Raw genomic sequence first — 6947 nt, forward strand, 5'->3', positions numbered from 1 at the left:
TGAAGCTCAGAGTTCATGGTCGCGAGCATAAGACAGGACACATCTAATGCGTCATCTTGATGCTTCTTGTAAGCATCATGGTCTGCTCGCGTGGCAGTGGCAGGAGGAGCCTCCAGAATGGGCTGCTCCAGAACGTACAGTTTACGTTCTTGGGTGAGAACTATTCTCAGGTTTCTGTACCAGTCCAGGAAATTTGCTCCGTTGAGCTTGTCCTTCTTAAGGACAGATCGCAGAGAGAAGTTGTTCGTTTTTGACGTCATGAAAATTCTACAACAGAAATAAATGCAGAAATAAATATCATATTCTAAATCATTTAATTAGGCCTTTAACTAAATGATGCTCCCACTGAATTCTATAATTCTTGTGGGACAAGATCCACATCATACTAACCCTTGAGTTAGCTTTGGCTAATACGCCCAAGACTTAGTATGATCGGTAGGTAACGATTACCAATTACATCTCTATGCAACTCTTGTTTATAGGATCAATATCCGCATTTATATTAAAACTCGAGTTACCTTTGGCTAATACGCCCGAGAGTTAATATATATGTGATTTTGACCTATCTTTCCAACCGTTGGAAGAATGCCTATAGTTATACTCGATCCAACTGAGTTAACTAGGAAAACTCAATCTAATTGAGTTGTACTCACCCATGCGTTGATAGGCGGGACCAAGATTGTCCCTCCGTACCCTACCAAGATAGTATATGTTGCTCTGCTTTGGCAGATTCAACAACAACATGCAATCGAGGTAGTGGTAGGTATCACGGCATGGTAGGCATTACGAGTTGACGTGATTTAGATCTAATCTAAACGATGATGCGTATCATATACTCGATAGATCTAATCTAATCGAAGGGTGCATCATGTGCACGATTTAGATCTAATCTAATCGCTAGGCACTAATTAACTACTTAATTAAACATGCATCACATACATATAAGCAATTAATTAAATTATTTTGTGATTGTGTCATGGCCCTACTACGATCTTCTCAAGCCAATGAGAAGATCGGATGGTCAACCTAAGGTCAACAGCTTCTCAAGCTTCTTCCTTTGACCACCTTGTGTTGCTCGCGCCCTCCTCGTAACTCCGTCTCGTGTGGACCTTCCACCGCTTCAAAATTACATTACAATTTTGAAACTCGAGTTACATTCGAGTCTAAATCTAATTTACAACCAGAATATAAGAGAAAGGCACGACGCGCAGGCCGTGAAAATAAAATAAAAATAAAATAAATACAGCACGCACATCACATAACGGCACGCAGGCCGTATTATGAATTACAACACATTTCCAAATCCAATTTGGGTCGTTTGGGCCATGACTATCACAAAATTAATATATAATTCAAAATTATATATTTTTATAATTTTCTGTATTTTTTTTATAATTTTACAGATTTTATGAGTAAATTTTTTTCGGCGGTCCCGATTAGCGATTTTGGGCGCAATCGCGGAGCAAATCCCCTTGCGGGGTTAGGGGCAGTACCCCTACCCACGATCTAACCATCACGAGTTGCTCCTAAGCGATCCAAGAGCGCCTTAGCCCACTGTCCCAAAAATTTTTGGGGCGAAACGTTGCCGTATTGAAAAATTCTTCTCGGTAGTCGAAGCCTACAAGTGCCGAAACACTTGTGCTTCGCTTCTACGAGAAAATACCCATAAAAACTCTAAAAATCATAAAATTATAGAATATCACAGAACTGAATTTTTTGTCATAAAAACAAAAACTAAACTCGTACAAGCTTCGCACGTGGCTCTGATACCACTGTTGGTCTTTTCGAGCCACGAAAACCGCTTTTTCGCGTCGCGGAAACCCCGAAACCCCCTAGCCATTGGATCCGTGCGAAGGAAATATTTCGGAAATATGAGTACGAGTTTTAAACTTCGATCTACAGTAGATCTACAAAGGAAAAACATTTTATACCTTCGATGCGTGCCCGTCGCAATCCCGCAAGTCCAAGGTACGCCGGATCTCGAAGTTGTCAACGTAGACAACTCTCTAGTGATATCCACACGAACAAGATGTGTTCTCTAACAATCAAGGATGGAGAAGAGAGCACCCCAAGAGTGCTAGCACTTTCTAGGGCTCTCGGGTAGGATTTAAAAAGGAGAAAAGGAGAGAAAGTAAAAGGAATCTCACAAACTCCTCTAGGTACCCTCCTTTGTGACCTTCACTTCACCCTTTTCACTTGGAACTCAACGCACTCACCTTCCTCTTGCTTGAAAACCCATGGCAACAGTAGCAAAGAGAAGGAAGAACCCAAGGAAGAAGATGCATTCAACACCAAATCAATACCACCAAAAATTGAAACCCATTTTCATTATGTGGCCGGCCACACATGAGTAACTCCTCATTTAATGTGGCCGGCCACATTAAATGGAGGAGTGTAACCTCTTGATCTCCCTTGATGATGTGGAGATGATGTGGCAAGGTTAGTCATGCCATGTAGGATGAGTCAACCTTCATGATGTGGCAATACATCAAGTCAAACTTAATGTTTCAACTTCCATTTGGTCAAGTCAAAATTGACCAATTCTCTTCCTTTGTGAGTTAAAACCAACATTTGGTTCAAGTCAATTTTAATTTAATGAATCTCAATTCATTAATATAAATTGACTCAATGAATCAAATTTAAATTAGACTCATTCAACAATTGAATCTAATTGAGTCTAACTCAATAAGTCTAATTTGAATTAATCTGAATCCAATCCTTGGTGCATCATATGAACCTAATCCAATTGGTTCATCCTATGAACCTAATCTCCATCAACTTGTTCTTTGTGTGTGACCCAATAGGTTCTTGTAACGTTGGCAATGTTTCTAAACTCCTTTAGAAACATAAGCATTGAGCGGCATCTAGCAATACATCATTGCTACCCAAGTTACAAGAAATGTTGAGATCCAACATCACCTTGTGACTACTAATTGTGACTCCTCACAATATGTGACATTGTCCTTCTATCCTAGCCATCTAGATTGATCAATGTGAGGCATAGACCGTGTCATCCTCTAATCAATCTAAATCTTGAACTCCAAGTAGACTCACTCGGTCAAATGAGCTCAACATCTCATGTTGACTCATTTGGGCATGGCCATGCACTTCGTGGTCTAACTCTATCAAGAATACCAATGTCTCTCCCATCATATGGGAGGGATTGATCCTATCTACATCACTCATATCCCTCTGCATAATTCGTTATATATCCAGTAATCGCCTTTATAGTCCACCCAGTTACGGGTGACGTTTAACGAAACCAAAGTACATAACTCCTTATATAGGTAACCATGGTGACTTCAGGTCTAAGGACCAATAGTCATATATGACACTCATATAACGATCCATGATACTTTCTCATGGCGGGTCATTCAGTATACATTCTCTAATGCATACCCATGTGTCAACTTGATATCTCTATATCCATGACTTGTGAGATCAAGTCATCGAGTTGACCTACATGCTAGTCTTATTGCATTAACATCGTCCCTGAATGTTAATACTCGACTAGGAATGATTACGAGTAGTGTTCCCTATATCATCTAACTATCGATTCAACCAATCGATTGATAAGTAAGAACCTTCTACTCAAGGACATTATTATACTTAGTTTATTTGGCACCAATACAAGTAAGTATAATAACCAAAAACCAAATGCCTTTATTTATGTATAGAATATGATACAATAAGTCCAAAATACAATCATCAAATGATTGGCTTTAGGGCTCTAGCTGACAATCTCCCACTATCACTAGTGCCAATCAGTGTAGGCTCTAAGCCCCAATGAAGTAGGGTGAACATAATTATCATTTCTATCTCTATGTTATTAAATGTTAGTGTATGTTTGTGATGTATGACTGAGGGCCCCTAGTGACAAGGATATCTCGTTACCGAACTTCATAGGAATCACTTCCATTTAGTAGCATAAGATATAGATTAAGATAGCATTCCAGCTTAACTTCCGCGAGGAAGAGTCGGTAATGAATCTATATTCCTACAAGTGCTTAGGAATAGAGGATGGACGATAAGTGATCCATGATATATTGATTAGCATCACAATGAAACTGAACCCCTAGAATATTTTCCCAAACCAAGTTCCACAACACTCTTTCTCTTTCTCTCTCTTTCTCTTACTTACTTCCCGTTACATATGTGTGATCTTCAACCTTTCAATAGTTTAGCAAGTTCATTGTGGTTAGATTCTAGTGAGCTCACATCTGGGTCCAAGTTACTAAGAAGAAATCAATACTGCTTAGTAATAATTGATGACCACTCAAGATTCAGCTATGTAAAATTTTTAAAAACTAGAGATGAAACATTCAAAATTTCAATAATCATTGTAAATTAAAAGAAAATAAATGAGATATTAAAATTAAGAGAATAAAAAGTGACCATGGGGGAGAATTTAAAAATCATGGGTTTACTGAATTTTATCAAACAAATGAGTACCACCACGAATTTTTATGCCCTAGAATCCCTCAACAAATAGAATAGTTGAAAGAAAAAATAGAGAATTATAAGAAGTATCTATAACAATACTAAATGAATACAAATTACCTAACCAATTTTGGGTTGAAGCTATAAACACATCATGCTACATTCAAAATATAATTTTAATTAATAAATTTTACAATAAAACCCCTATGAAATTTATTATAATAAAATATCTAATTTAAATTAGGTAAAAGTATTTGGATTTAAAGTTCATATATTGAATTCTAAAGATTACTTAGGAATATTTACATCCAAGTTAACATTTTGAATTTTCCTATGTTACTCCACAACCAGTAGGGCTTATAGAGTCTATAATAAAAGTACCTAGAAAGTTAAAGATACAACCAATATTATTTTTGATGAAGTAATTAATCAAACTAATAATATTAACAATGAACAGAATGCTTGAAATCTTGAAGATGATGAACATATACTTAGATCAAACACAAATGAATGAGAAGAACCAATTTCTAATCATCAAATAAGAATAACTAGATTAAGATCTAATCACCCAGCTGACAAAATTCTGGGTGACTCAAGTCTAGGAGTTCAAACTAGATCTTTATATAGAAACCTAAGTCAAATAGTCTTAATTTCAAAAATTGAACTCAAAATCATAGAACAAGCTCTATCTAACCCTAATTGGATAATTGCAATATAAGAAGAACTAGCCTAGTTTGAAAGAAACTAATTTTGGGTCTAGTACCTATGCCAAAAGATAAATCCATCATTGACACCAAATGGGTCTATAGAAATAAATTAGATCACAATGGTGAAATTGTTAGAAATAAAGGCTGAATAATAGCTAAAGAGTTTAGCTAAATAGAAGGACTAGACTATGATGAAACTTATGTATCTGTAGCTAGACTTGAATCATCAGGATGCTACTAGCCTATGTTGCACATAAAGGATTCAAAATATAACAAATGGATGTAAAGTCCACATTTCTTAACATATTCATTAAGAAAGTAGTCTACGTAAGTCAACAACTCGGATTTGAGGACCTTTACCACCAAACTAGGTCCTTAGATTTAATAAGGCCTTATATAGACTAAAACAAACACATAGGACATGGTATGAAAGGTTAACCATATACTTAATATCTAAGGGGTTTAACCAAGGACAAATCAACTCAACCCTATTTGTTAAAACCCTAGAAAAATATATGTTTATAGTCCAAATCTTTGTAGATGAATCATCTTTAGGTCAACCAACACAAAATTCCTAAAATAATTTATTAAATTAATGAAAAATAAGTTTCAATGAGTCTAGTAGGTGAACTTACTTTCTTCTAAGGCTTGAAAATTAAACAAACCAAAGAAGCTAATTATATCTTTCAAAATAAATATGCAAAAGAGTTAATTAAAAAATTTTGAATGGAAAAATCTAAAGAAATTAATAAACCAATGGGAACAAATGACAAAATTAATAATGATCTTGAAGGAAAATGAGTTGAACTAAAATATTATAGGAGTGCTATAGGTAGATTATTTTCCTTAACTGTAAGTCAACCTGATATTTTATTTATAATTTGTTTGTGTGCAAGGTACCATGTCATGCACCAAGGGTATACTTGTCCACCAAATCGGACAATACCCCTAGTGACAATATAGAAAATAATCAATATCAAAATAATCAAATCAATACAAACACCGATGCAAAATAAAAATGCGCTAACTTTTTAAATACTAATACGTGTATATATGCATGAACATGTGAACATACTGAAACAAAATAAGGTAAAGATTTATTGCAATTCTAACAAAACTCAAAGAGTCAATATGCAACGATAAGTAACCAAATCAAAATAGTAGAAAAACAAAATCCAATAACTCAAGTCGAGCGAGATCAACAAGTATTGATCTCTAATCCACACTAGGATAGTCAACATAACCTACCCTCTATCTGCTAACCTAGAAGTCAAGGAAAATTAAGGGGGTAGTTGATGTGCGTAGATTATATAAACTTTTATGCATGTTTGGACGCACATCTACTTGTATTTTATTAGCATAATCTATATTTATTGCGCCTTATTTCATTATAATGTCATACTTCCATTATATTCTATTCTGAGATTTTCTCTTTGTATATTTTGATTGACAGGACGCATATTGGAGCAAAAATGAAGTAAAAACACACACGAGAATAACTTTTGAAGAAATCAAGCCAAGGGCTATGTGACCCACACGGTCGTGCTCCCCGACCAGAGGAAAATCAAGCCACGATAGCATGAGCCACACGACCGTGCCAACTTTCCAAAGGCGAAGAAGGCCATGACCGTGTGAATCCAACGGCCGTGTGACTTTGGCAGAGAAGAAGAAGGCCACGACCGTGTGACTCACACGATCGTGTGACCAGAGCCGAGGCCAAGAAGAAGCCGACCATGTGGATCCATACGGCCGTGCCACGGGGCTGTGCCACGTCAAAACAAACCTGTGCTGAATTCTGGG

The sequence above is a fragment of the Zingiber officinale genome, unplaced genomic scaffold, assembly GCF_018446385.1.
Source record: "Zingiber officinale cultivar Zhangliang unplaced genomic scaffold, Zo_v1.1 ctg252, whole genome shotgun sequence".
Lineage (NCBI taxonomy): Eukaryota > Viridiplantae > Streptophyta > Magnoliopsida > Zingiberales > Zingiberaceae > Zingiber > Zingiber officinale.